The 13,950-nt window shown below is 36.7% G+C and overlaps 1 protein-coding gene across 1 annotated transcript in view; it reads left to right on the top strand.

The window, feature by feature from the left end:
* GRIN3A (glutamate ionotropic receptor NMDA type subunit 3A) overlaps window positions 1-13,950 on the top strand; it is a 754,984-nt gene that overhangs the window by 85,590 nt on the left and 655,444 nt on the right. The window lies entirely within an intron of this gene.

A 13,950-nucleotide genomic window follows, 5' to 3' on the forward strand; every position in this document is an offset into this window, starting at 1 on the left:
ATGTATTAACATTGAACTCTAAACGAGATTTCAACTTAAAATTATAATTTGGTTGATCTGGATATAATATGTTATCTGTGATATATTCTAGGTTCTATTACTCAACTTTTAATACACGGGTTGGTATTTGGGTAGGTATGAGGGCTGGTCACAATGTTTATATGTGTACTTTATGTCATTTTTTTAATTATTGATTAAATATTAATTTTTGTATGTATATCATTCTTTTAGATTGTCTTGAAAAAGGCTAGATGAATTGTATGAAATAAAGATGTTTTTCTACTGTCAAGTCCTGTGAGTGCCCTTTCTTGGAAATATATATATATATATATATATATATATATATATATATATACACACACACAAGCACACAGAAGCACACTCTCATGAACAAACAACCAGCTCAATAACTTGTTAGCTTGTTCTATGGTGATTTACTACCTGGGTGCAGCTTCCTTTTTTAGCCCAGTAATGCTTTATACAGAGTAGAAATCTCCTGTAGTATAGCAATTCCTCTCTGAACAATATATACTGGATCCACACTCATAGGATTTCCACAAATAAGTGTTAGAGTAGGTGACTTTTCTGGGACCAAAAAATCTCTTTCCTCAGACCAACCAGAAAAGATAGTGTACGCAGCTTATATGTTATATGTTGCCATAGTAACATAGCATAAACAACATTTAGTGCCAATCAGGTGTATATGTACATCATGTGAATCAAAAATGCATACAAAACAAAAATAAGATTGCCATAATACTGAAAACTATGCAGGATGATCACAGGAAAAATACAACCTAAATATAAAAATATTGGTATCTTAGTAGAATATATTTATAAGCCTTAGTTGGATTGTTACATTCTTAGCTCATCAAAGCATCCATAATGCTGTCACGGTGGGGCAATAAGATCCATGCCATCCAGCCAACCTGTGACCAAAACAGTAGAAGAGACCGTGGAACTGAAGCCTAAAGCCTAATTAAACACTCCTAAATTATTGTGTACCATCAAGAAGTATTAGCACATCTGCAAGCCTATCTCTAAGAGAGACAATATAGCGTCCAAAATACATATTCTAACGTTCAAACATAACAGTCACATAGCACACGAACCATGTGGTGATCATAATAGGGGTGGGTGTGTCAAATTGAGAGGTTATGGGTATCATGGGAGGAGCAAGCTTTTAGTATCAGTAACCTGTATACAACCATGTAGAAAAAAATATATATATAGTTTTCTTGGTACCATGTTAGCCACTTAACTAAATGAAAAATAAAATAACACACAAATAGTATAACTGATACCTTTATTGGCTTATGGAAAATGATTTTTTTTTTGCAAGCTTTCAAAGAACTATGTCTCATTTATCAGGTATGTTTGTTTGTAAGTTAAGCACAGACATATTTATACATAGTTTATAGAAAAAAAGACAAAAAACAAAACAGACAAATACGCAAATAACATAACATAAGTGTCTGCCATGATTTAACATCGAAGTCTGAAGCTCCTTTGATTCAACCAGATATATCAAGGATGGGACAGTTAATTTGTGATGGAAAATGGGTAGGTGTCTGCAAACTGCTTGTGCAATGTTAAATGCTGACAGCGCATGCTGACGGCATTAATCGATGTTTGGCGGACATGATTCGCTATAGCCAATCATGTCTGCCCGACATTTGGTAAATTGACCCCCTAGGGTAAAGTATAAGGGGTAAAAATAATTTTAAAATAAAACATACGTACATTAATATAAAGTGTTACACTCATATTTACACTATCTGATATTCATATAAATATAAAAAAAAATGTATATGGGTTAAAAGGTATATGACATATGACAAGGTGTTTGACTTGAAAGGGCTATTATGTGTATAATATATGTATACTCCAAATACAGAAGGCACTCCCCGGGTTTTGTACTTCAAAATTATTTTTAATTGTATACACACATACAGACAAATTCTTTTTAACTTAATATATATAGCTTCCTCCACGCATATAGGGACTGCTGAATTGGGGGGTAATGCGTTAATAGCTTATCTGCTTTTACTGTCTTTAAGTGTGGTAGTGTAGCTAACGACAGGGTTTAATAATTTGTTGCTCTAGCGTGGGCATAGATAAGTGGTCCCCTCCCATCAACCAGTCAAGTACATATTTCGCCTGTGTTGCCCAGCAATACAATTCAATGTCCGGCACCACCATTCCACCCAAGTCAATTGCACTCTTCATCCTATCTGAACTAATTCTATGTTTTTATCAGCCCAAATGAATGAGAATATTATTGAGTTCCAGAATTTTAGGTCTGTTTTGTGTATGACTAGTGGCAGCATCTGCATAATGTATATTAACTTAGTGAAAAGTATCATCTTTATGAGTCATATCCTGCCAGATATTGTGAGTGGTAATTTTGCCCAATGGGCCGTGAGATCTGAGACTTCTTTCTTAAGTGGCATGTAATTGGCATCGTGCTATTAAGATGTGTGGTGATATATGTGCAGGACTCAACTGTGCAGCCCCTAATTCTGATATGCTCCCAGTATCAGAAAGTTAAAATCTATAACAAGTGGGGGGAGGGGTGCGCTCAACTACAGAGCTGTGAGTGGGACTTATCTAGTGTGTATGACTAATATATATTTTGGCAACCTAGTTTAGGAACATATATTATCGTGATAGCATAAGATTGTGATATTTCTATTTATTTACATATATATTCTACCCGTGGTAGCATATGATTATATGGTGGGAGGATATTAGATGTGAATCCTTATATAAGGTATATGTGTGTGTGCAATGATTGTTACAAATAGTGATACAATATGTTGCAATATGTTGCAAGGAACAATGCTTGAAGTGCAATATGTGCAATACATACGGTGAAAATAACCAACAATATGTACTTCTTAATTAAAACAAAACAAATGTACAATTGAATTATTAATCAGTTTATAGATATAAGCAAATAAAAACAAATAATAACAAATAAAATGGTCATATCATTGCATTGGAATATAACAACTAGTTCACTGAGTTTGTGAAAAAGTGGTGTCGGTGAAACTGACTTATCAGCATAGACAAAAGTACTGGCATTGGTCAATAGACACTTTTAGACAAAGTTTGTCCTTAAAAGGATACGATGATTATAGTTCAGCGTAAAATATAAAAGTTAAAAGTTAAAAGTTAAAAGTTGTGGCCACAACTGTTTGTAAGAGATCCAAAAAGCTCCAAAGAGCTGTTTCCTGTTAGGATAGCTTGTGTAGCTTGTAAAGCAGTAATACGGAGTTCTTATGATGCTCACCCCTACCGGACTACCGATATCCCTTACCTCCTCTTGTACTAGCGTGGGTTATGGGAAGGATTGCAATTAACTCGGGATGTGTCTCAGTTCGGCGTTTTGCCGTATAGCTGTGGTAGTATGTGAGCGTCTCACCTTCAAATTTCCCGGTCAGTCCTTCCTACCCTGACGTCTACGTTGAGTAGTCACGTGGTCCTCGGAGGTCCAATCGGATAGCCGGGTCGTTGGGGGGAGTGGTGCAATAGCAATTCTATCTGATTTGCTTGCTGGAGCCAAATTCGGTCACACTGGATTGTCAAAATCTACCAACTATAATCATCGTATCCTTTTAAGGACAAACTTTGTCTAAAAGTGTCTATTGACCAATGCCAGTACTTTTGTCTATGCTGATAAGTCAGTTTCACCGACACCACTTTTTCACAAACTCAGTGAACTAGTTGTTATATTCCAATGCAATGAAATGACCATTTTATTTGTTATTATTTGTTTTTATTTGCTTATATCTATAAACTGATTAATAATTCAATTGTACATTTGTTTTGTTTTAATTAAGAAGTACATATTGTTGGTTATTTTCACCGTATGTATTGCACATATTGCACTTCAAGCATTGTTCCTTGCAACATATTGCAACATATTGTATCACTATTTGTAACAATCATTGCACACACACATATACCTTATATAAGGATTCACATCTAATATCCTCCCACCATATAATCATATGCTACCACGGGTAGAATATATATGTAAATAAATAGAAATATCACAATCTTATGTAATTGGCATCGTACCAATCTGCCGAGTTTCGGGATAGTTTAATTCCAAGATACTTGAAAGTTTTCCCTACTGGCCTAAAACCGTAATGTGAATCTGGTATGTCATTAGCGTGTGTCAACCAGATGAGCTCCGTTTTATCCATATTCACTTTGTACCCTGATATGTGGCTAAACTCTGTAATAATGTCCATTAACACTGGAACATTCGCTCTAGGGTCTTGTATGTACAATACCATATCGTCCGCAAAAAGTGACAGATGTAGTGTGGCATCGCCTATCGTGAGGCTCCTATTGTCTTGTCTAATTTTCGCTGCAAGGGGCTCTAGTGCTAGATCGAAGAGGGGGGAAAGCGGGAACCCCTGCCTCGTACCTCTTCCTAGGACAAATGGTTGGGATAGAATACCATTAACCAGTACCGCCACCTGCGGGGCTGAATATATAGTATGTAACGCTCGTAAGAAGGACCCCTTAATCCCGAACTGTTCCAAAGCATAGAATAAGTGGTTCCACATGACCTTGTCAAAATCCTTTTCTGCGTCCACTAATAGGGCACAGGCTTCCTCTGATGTTGCTACTCAGTTCTTTCCCGCATCTTTCCAGTAGTGTGTTAGTAGGAGCTGTAAAGTTCGCACATTCACCACTGCTGACCTACCCTTTACGAACCCTGTCTGACTACTATGTATAAAGTCTGGGAGTAGGATTGCCAATTTGTCCGCTAGGATTTAAGTGAAAAGCTTGTAGTCCGAGTTCATTAATGAAATCGGAAGATAAGATGCGGGGTTAAGCTGATCTCTTGAGAATCAAACTGATATTTGCTTCAGTGAATCTCTGGGACAGGGTAAATCCCCCCTTCAAAATAACATTGAACACTAAGGAGAGTATGATGTCCACTTCATGTTTTGAAATATTTTATAAAATTCCCCGGGAAGGCCATCCGGCCCCGGAGCTTTCTCGAGAGGGAGTTTTCCTATGGTGGTTATTATGTCTTCTGAGGTAATGTCTGCATTTAGCGATTGCTGATGGGCTTCGGATAATGAAGGCAGATGGAGGGCATTCCAGAATGTATCTCTATGCGTGGGGTCTATCTCTTGTGGTTCATATAATTGCGAGAAGTACTGGCTAAATACCTGCTGTATCTCTGCCGTGTCTGTGTGTATGATATTGTTATGTTTTATAGCCGCTATTGTGTTATTACCTCTGACCAGTTTCGTCAGCCTAGCCAACATCCTCCCCGTCTTATTGCCATGCCGATAGAACATAGCATGGGCCATTGTCATGTCTCTAGCTGCGTTTTGAGTCAAGAAGGTGTCTCTATGTGACTTGACATCCTGGTATTTAAGTCTATTGGCCTTTGTGGGGTTGTGTAAGTATCAATTTCTTGCATTTAGAAGTTGTTTTAGTATTAGCTCCTCTCTAAGCTGTTTTTTTCTTGAAATTACTGACATATGTGATTATGGTGCATGAGATATTTGGGGAATGACCATTTGGTGTCCTGTGCTCTGGGAACTCCAAGCTCAATTTTTAGTGTAATCGGGGTGTGGTCAGAAAGGATCAGGTTGTCTATTCCCGCATCTCTGACCCTGGAGTTCAAAGACCCAGAGACCAAGAAAAAGTCAATACGAGACAGAGTGTCTTTCACGGGCGTAACACAAGTATAACTTTTGGTCTCCGGATTCCTATCCCTCCAGATGTCAGTGAGAAGGAGGGCATTCCTAAATGTGTGTAACATGGTGTCCCTCTTTGTTATTGTTTGTCTTTGATATCTGTTAGGGTCTGATCGTGGATGACATGGGTTTGGATACCTGTCCCTGACGTCTTGGTCATTGAAAAAGTAATATGTAAACTACTTACGAAACATGTTTGACTGACCATGTTTTTGTTGGTGGTTTGTACTTTGTGCAACATTTTTGCCTTATGCAATAAAGAGAGAGTTTCTTCTTTTACAATTTCGTCCTTGAAAATTATTGGATTATTTGGAGTTCCCGTGTGCTGCCTTTTTGGCTGTTCTGGATATCTTTCATTGAAGCATGGATGGAGCGCTCCTGATAGAGGCGAGCACCGGTGACGTCACTCCTTTGAGCCTGAGTGAGAAACACGGAAGCGCAAATGCGCACTGGCGTGAAGACAGTAGTAAGAGAGGTGCGGTGTAGCTCAGTCCACGTAACACGGCAAAGCAGGTAATCTTTCCCAGAGGCTTAAAGGAGGGTAGTAGGTCTATGTAAGAGCGGTGCCAGCACAAAAATAGGTTTGAGCAGACCAAAGCACACTGTAGAGAAGAACAGGCGGCACTCCAGTATAAAAATTAAAAAGTCATTCTTTATTCAACATATCTCTAAAATAACAACAGGTACCTATGATTAAGTGCCGCAGGGTACGAAACATGTAAGGTTTCCTCCTCCTCCACTTTTTGTTTGAAACATGAGTGTTGTTATTTTAGAGATATGTTGAATAAAGAATTACTTTTTAATTTTTATCCTGGAGTGCCGCCTGTTCTTCTCTACACTGGCGTGAAGACGGCTGTGTCTCAGTGTAGGCTTTGTACCGAAGGTGAGGAGACTGTTTCTTTGAGCTCTGCTCACTGTTTCTGGATGTAGGTTTTAACATAGCCAGGTTATTTCTCAAGTGTAAGGGAAGGTCACACTAAACACTTGCTACTTTAGCCTATAGAAGCTGTTTTTTTCAGATTTTTTTTTTCCATTTTTCTAATACTGCTTACAAATATCCTGTATTTTCTGGTTGTATTCATATAAAGAGACTGAGAAATAATTATACATGGCCATTATACAGTTGCTAAAACAACAAATCTAAGGTTGGCCTGTCTTTTGCATAGTACTGTATGTAATATAATGTACAGTATATGTATGTAATTAATATATATATATATATATATATATATATATATATATATATACACATATATATATATATATATATATATATATATATATATATATATATATATATATATATAATGTTATTTCTTATATAATGAAAGACCTTGATGTTCTTTAAGTAGAGTGCCTTACTTAATTATTATAATTTTTGTGTTCTGGTTATTTTGGGTTATTTTAGGTTGGGCTTAGCCACTCTCACGACACGAGGTCATTTATTCCCTTATAGATTATAAAAATGCTACCTGGATACATATTGCATTCTTTATCACAAAAAGGTTAGATGCCACCCTTTGCTAAGCAGCATAAAAATAAAGTAAAACAACAACAATTTGAATAATGGATTTTGTCGACACAGTGGTGCCTGGACATACCCACAACTTGATGAATATAGTGCCTTCATAAGATTCCTTCAAATCCTGTATATGATGATAAAGACAATAATGATAATCAAAATAATACATACGTTTTTAGTTTAAGCATTTTAACCATAAAAATACGTTTTGTAACATATTTTTTTTAAATAAAAATGATTTACCAATATACGATGTCGCTACAGTAATTTTAAACTATTATTATTTATCTGTTTTTTTGTTATTAAACTCAAGGCTATTTTTCATTATTATAAAATATCAAACTGTATTCCCAAACATATACATCAATATTACAAACTGAATTATTTCTGCTTGTTGGATTCATACCAAAGCAAAATACCCTTTGACCTGTGCACACTTGTTTATTTCCCATAACTGTCGTTCAGAAAATCAGTCAGCTATTTCTTAAGTAGAGGTTGTGGCAATTAGCTAAATGTTGAAGATGACATGATTAATTACAGTTCAAATCCTCCAGCTTGCGTTTAGTTGCTGTGAACTCTCAAGCTTAACACAGCAGTCTGCAAGGAATTGTTTAAAACGTTAATCAAACTGCATTTTGTTAAGTGTTTATTTCAGTCTAGAAACATCAATTGTACGATTACACAAACAATAATATACATCAGCGTATTTTCTTCTTTATAGAACTTCTTGCATTTTATAAAAATAAAAATTCCCTTTCAACTGTGTTTATAAAAAAAAGCAGGTGTAGTTATTTAAGTTATTTTAATCACTCAGTTTGTGTTATATTAAGCCCAGCTTTTTTCCAGAACTGTGAAATCATATTTTAAACTTGTAGGAAATTTGTGATGAATATCATAGCACGTCATTTCCTAAGAAGAAAAGTGCTTGGTTGATAGCCAATAGAAAATTACATTTGTCCTAGGAAATTAGAGTTGCAATAAGAATAAGTTATACATTTATTTACTTACAAAGGGCTAGATTAGAAGTGGAGCACTATATATCACTCTTAGGAAATTAATATTAGTTCTCCACTTTGTAATACCACCACGCCAGATTACGAGATCGCTCTTCTATAGGCACGTATGGGATTTTCGCTGTGACGGCATCAGAACTTCAGCTCCAGCAAAGAGGGTAAGTTGTGCAGTGATGGCTGCAATCAAATATATATGTGTATGCTGATATAAATATATATATTTATCTGTTAATATGTGTATATACACATATTAAAACGTACATATATATGTATATAAGCATATACATACTGTATATATTTACTGAGAACACACAGTGCCTTTTACCCCACTCCCACCAACTTTAACCACAAAATACCGCCTAGTGCCATGTTCATTAAAAAATAAATATTCTGCCATCTTTTTTTTTTAATAAACTACACTAGACAGTATTTTAGGTTAATTTTATAAGGTCTAATTACTACCGCGAGCTTGCAGTAGCAATAACCAGCCACTTGTAATGGATGTTTAATTATCTCTTTCCCGCAAATGGGCAAATTTGCACGTTTACGGGAGCGCGATAATTTAATCTAAATCTAACCCAATGAGTTTTAGCATGTAGAGTAAGAAAAAAGACTTGATTAAGATATTTAGATATTGCAAATTTCTTAAGAAATATGATTTACTAAATAGAGATAGAGAGAGATTGTTTTTAAAGGTGTATGTAATAAGGCACTGTATAAATTAAAAAAATAAATATTTATGTTTCTGATTTTGGCACAGATAGCTGCAACCATGTATTTTTCAGTTTGCTAGGTTCTATGTACTTTGGTGTAGCAGATGATCTATGTCTTGGGTACTGCAATTTGGGTGTTTGTCACAAGTTTTAGAGAGTGCAGTAGATGTGGGCAGTAGTGATTCCAATGGGGTAATTGTATCGGGGGGGGGGGGGGGGCGTATTTTACTCTTTAGACATTGTGAATGGGTGATTCCTTATTTTTTTCTGAGGCGTGTGTTTAATGAGTAACTCAGAGGATATTTGAACAATAGCAACAATTTAATAAAAACAGATATAGATAACAAAATAGTTTCAGTATATAAAATCTCTCACAAAACACATAAGCACAAGATATAAATATGGGATGTCTCCCAGATAAATTAACGAGCAGCTTTGTACTCTTAAAATAAGGTGACCCTCTAGGGCAGTGCTTTCCAAACTGTGTGTCGGGACACACTAGTGTGTCGGCAGCAGTGTGTAGGTGTGTCCCTGCTTCAGCACAAAATTATTTAAAAAATGTTTTTGGGTTTCTGACTTTCCACCTGCCTGCTACACATATCACATGGTTGACACGTGATATACTTAGGGGGTCACAGATCATCTTAACCTATTGGCACAGCTCAGTGGGAACTGAAACTATTCCAAATAGTGGCTTTGGCGGCACATTGGCTCCTGACTGCATGTGTAGTCTCCTTAATTGGTTTGTGACTGCATGTGTAGTCAGTAAGTGGGACAGCAGTGTGTTTGCAGCGTGAGCAGTAGTCAATCGGACTCACCGAGCTCTGAGGGGGGCAGCTTAAACACTGAGCATAAGTCAGTGGGGTTTTTTTTTGCAGCTAACTCCCAGTAGTGCATTGCTGCTCCTGCTCTTGATATATGGATAGGAAGTGGAAGCTTAAAAATGCTTGATGATGAAATGTGTCTTTATCTAATATTCCACCAAATATTCAGAAATTGTGTTCATCCCATCAACCTCATACATCCCATTAAAATAGTAAGTAGTTATTGGTGTAGTTATTATAAACTTTTTTTTAATTCTTGAACATACATACTGTTACTTGTATACTTGTAAATAAATTTAGCTATTATAAAATTTATGTATGTGTCCGTATCTCTTAAAACAAGTTAGTTTAACCTCCTTTTTTCTAGTACAACTGATTTACTGTGTCACAAAATGATGTAGGTCTAAAAAGTTGGTCCAAGATGAAAAGTTTGGAAAGCTCTGCTCTAAGGGCTGTAATAAAACAAGAATACAGGGTAAAAATAATAATAAAACACAATTGTTTCTCTTAAGTAAGTTGGAGACCAAATGGCAACATTGGTAACAAAGTTGATAGGTACTAGAGTCAAAGGATACCTTAATGTGTGTTCCGTAGCAGAGTCACTTAGTATCTTGTGGCCCATGAAGAGATTGATTGTTATCTCAAATGAATATTCAAATAAGATTAGCAACACGTATATTAACTTACTGGAATGCGTCCTGACATCTGTGTTGTTTTTTTCAAGCTTGTGTAATTTCTCTCCCCTTAGCGGTATGTACCACAAAATTGAGGGGGCTTGGTGCCTGTAAAGATATTACCTGTTGGCTTCGGAAATCCTAGAGTTTATCTCTGTAGCAGGTTGTGTCGGCAAGGATTCAGTTGGCGTCTTCTCTCCTCCGTGTGCCTGGGAACGTGGAATTCATGTGACTTCCGCACCGTCAGAGGGTGGTAATTAGATCCTCGGCAGAGTTACAGCTGGTCCTCTTTGGTAGTAGTTATCGCTAGTAGCGATTTCTCCCAGATATACAATACTGGGGATAGTAGCCCCAGATCGAGGGAGATTATCAGTGGTCTTGTATGTCTTCCATTTTCTAATTATTGCTCCCACAGTTGATTTCTTCACACCAAGCTGCTTGCCTATTGCAGATTCAGTCTTCCCAGCCTGGTGCAGGTCTACAAATTTTGTTTCTGGTGTCCTTCGACAGCTCTTTGGTCTTCACCATAGTGGAGTTTGGAGTGTGACTTTTTGAGGTTGTGGACAGGTGTCTTTTATACTGATAACAAGTTCAAACAGGTGCCATTAATACAGGTAATGAGTGGAGGACAGAGGAGCCTCTTAAAGAAGAAGATACAGGTCTGTGAGAGCCAGAAATCTTGCTTGTTTGTAGGTGACCAAATACTTATTTTCCACCATAATATGCAAATGAATTATTTCCAAATCAGACAATGTGATTGTCTGGATTTGTTTCCACATTTTGTCTCTCATAGTTGAGGTACACCTATGATGAAAATTACAGGACTCTCTCATCTTCTTAAATGGGAGAACTTGCACAATTGGTGGCTGGCTAAATACTTTTTTGCCCCACTGTATATACCAGGCTTAATCAACTGTAATTCCTACCTGTCATAACTGGTAATTTTTGATTATCTATGTATGACCCTTTTAATTTTATATTTTAAAGGTGTTTTTTATACCTCTCATACCCGCATTTGCTAAAATAAATGTTAGTAGTTATTAACCATAAATTCACAGAGTAATCTCACTGCTGTTCAACTCTCTCGCTTTACTGTTCAGCACTGTCTCTGCTTTCCAACACTCTCTCTGATAGTCAACTGCTCTCTGATGTTCATTTGCTCTCTCTCTGCAGATAAACTCTGTATCTGCTGCTCAACTTTCTCTTTGCTCACAAGCCACCTGCCCCCACTCCCAATCAGACACCACCACCGCACAGACTTCTCATGCCTCCATTTACATGTGTCCACCACCGCAGAGTGCAGGAAACTGAAGTTACCCGGCTGCGATAACTGCTAAGAACTGGAGGTATTGCATGCTATATTGCCGTGATGGACATAAAAATGATACTAGCCCGAGTGTTGCTCCTTTATAATAAAACATGGAATAAGTAAACAGCCATGATAAAAAAAAAAATGGGACATCCCTTCAAAAAGTTCTTGGGAACAAATGGACAGTGTGATAAAAATGGGTCATCTGGTCACCCTAGGCTAGATTACAATCAGAGAGCAATTGATAGTACAGAATCTGGTGTTACAAGTGGATAATTGTAACCAAAGAATCTTAACGTGGCCTTTTTAGTGTGCACCCTACACTTTAATAGATAGTGCAGTGAGCACTATTAGCGCTCTCATTATGCTCACATTACTTGTGGTGACTTAAGTGTTGAACTCTAGCACAATCCAAAATACCACTGTAAAATGTAGCACTTTTTGAGACTTGGGGGCCGATTTGTCAAAGCGTCAATCTCTTTACATTCGCTGGTGTCAAAATGCTCCCCAGACATCAATAGACATCGCTACAATGAATCTACATACAACGCCCTTATTTATTAAAAACTCTGTCAAAAACACGCGCGTCCAGTATGGAGCGATGAACATTGGACTGTTGATAAATAAGCGTTGTCGATGTTGTGGATATTCTGTTTTTTCCAACTTTATTTATACCATTTTATTACTGTCCATAAGCAAGCACATACCTCTAAAGCTATTGATTGTGTCAGCAATGGATAATTAGTCATTTGAGCAGATGTAGAAGTGGAACTGTGTATTTCAGTGATAAAATGTTACACAAATAAATTATTCTATTTGTGGCCTATACAAATGAGAATAATAATGGCAGTTACTAGGGGACAACAAGTATTTCTCATATTGGCAGCATATTGAGATTATAAATATTTAGACCAAACACTTTGTTCCTCATCCTAAATAGCTAAGCTTGTTTACAGTACATTGTATGCTAGTCTTAGAAGCTATCAGTCACCACTGAAAATAAATCAATCCTTAATTGGAGAAATACTAGAAGGTTAAGGTGTAATCTTTCTATATTTTCTGGGATGAGCCAGATTTGACATCAATTATTGGAGATAGAACTGAGTAACAAAGTAAAAGTGGCTTAAAATAGGTTGTTGCAATATCTGAACTTTTTTCTGTTAGGTATTAGGCTTTTTTATAAACAATTGTTGACAGGTGCAGGTCACATCTCTGCAGCATTGAATTAGAAATCTGTTCTCTCAACATCTGAAATGAAAAATTGTGTTTTTCTCATTTCTCCCTGAGTATCCCAAATCTAGTGATTTCATCAAGAAATTGAAAACACCTGAAAGCAATAGGCATGTTATTAGGTTCACAGAATGGAAGATTCACTACTGATAATAGCACAAAATTGTACCCAAGTTTTAAAGTCAGTACAGAATACAAAATGTGAGGGACCAGAGTACAACAGATATATTATAACATATAGTGCTAAACTAAAGGGACCAGATCTGAGGGGGGAAAAAGGGACACTTCACTAACAACATGAAACATACTCAAAATTTAAAGGATGGATTATTAGACTAGATTTTGGTTGTAGCATTTCAAAAAATATATTTTAAAATAAATAATTAATGGAAATATTAGCCGCCATTATCAGACGAAACGTTGCTAAAAACATACAGATAACAATATATACCAGGCATAATCAACTGTAATTCCTACCAGTCATAACTGGTAATTTTTGATGATCCATCTATGTATGACCCTTTTAATTTTATATTTTAAAGGTGTTTTTTATACCTCTCATACCCGCATTTGCTAAAATAAATGTAATATCCACAACAGATATCACTTTACAATAAAATACATTAGTAGTTATTAACCATAAATTCATAGAGTAATCTCACTGCTGTTCAACTCTCTCGCTTTACTGTTCAGCACTGTCTCTGCTTTCCAACACTCTCTCTGATAGTCAACTGCTCTCTGATGTTCATTTGCTCTCTCTCTGCAGATAAACTCTGTATCTGCTGCTCAACTTTCTCTTTGCTCACAAGCCACCTGCCCCCACTCCCAATCAGACACCACCACCGCACAGACTTCTCATGCCTCCGTTTACATGTGTCCACCACCGCAGCGTGCAGGAAACTGTAGTTACCCGGCTGCGATAGCTGCTAA

Source organism: Bombina bombina, chromosome 2 (assembly GCF_027579735.1).
Source record: "Bombina bombina isolate aBomBom1 chromosome 2, aBomBom1.pri, whole genome shotgun sequence".
NCBI lineage: Eukaryota > Metazoa > Chordata > Amphibia > Anura > Bombinatoridae > Bombina > Bombina bombina.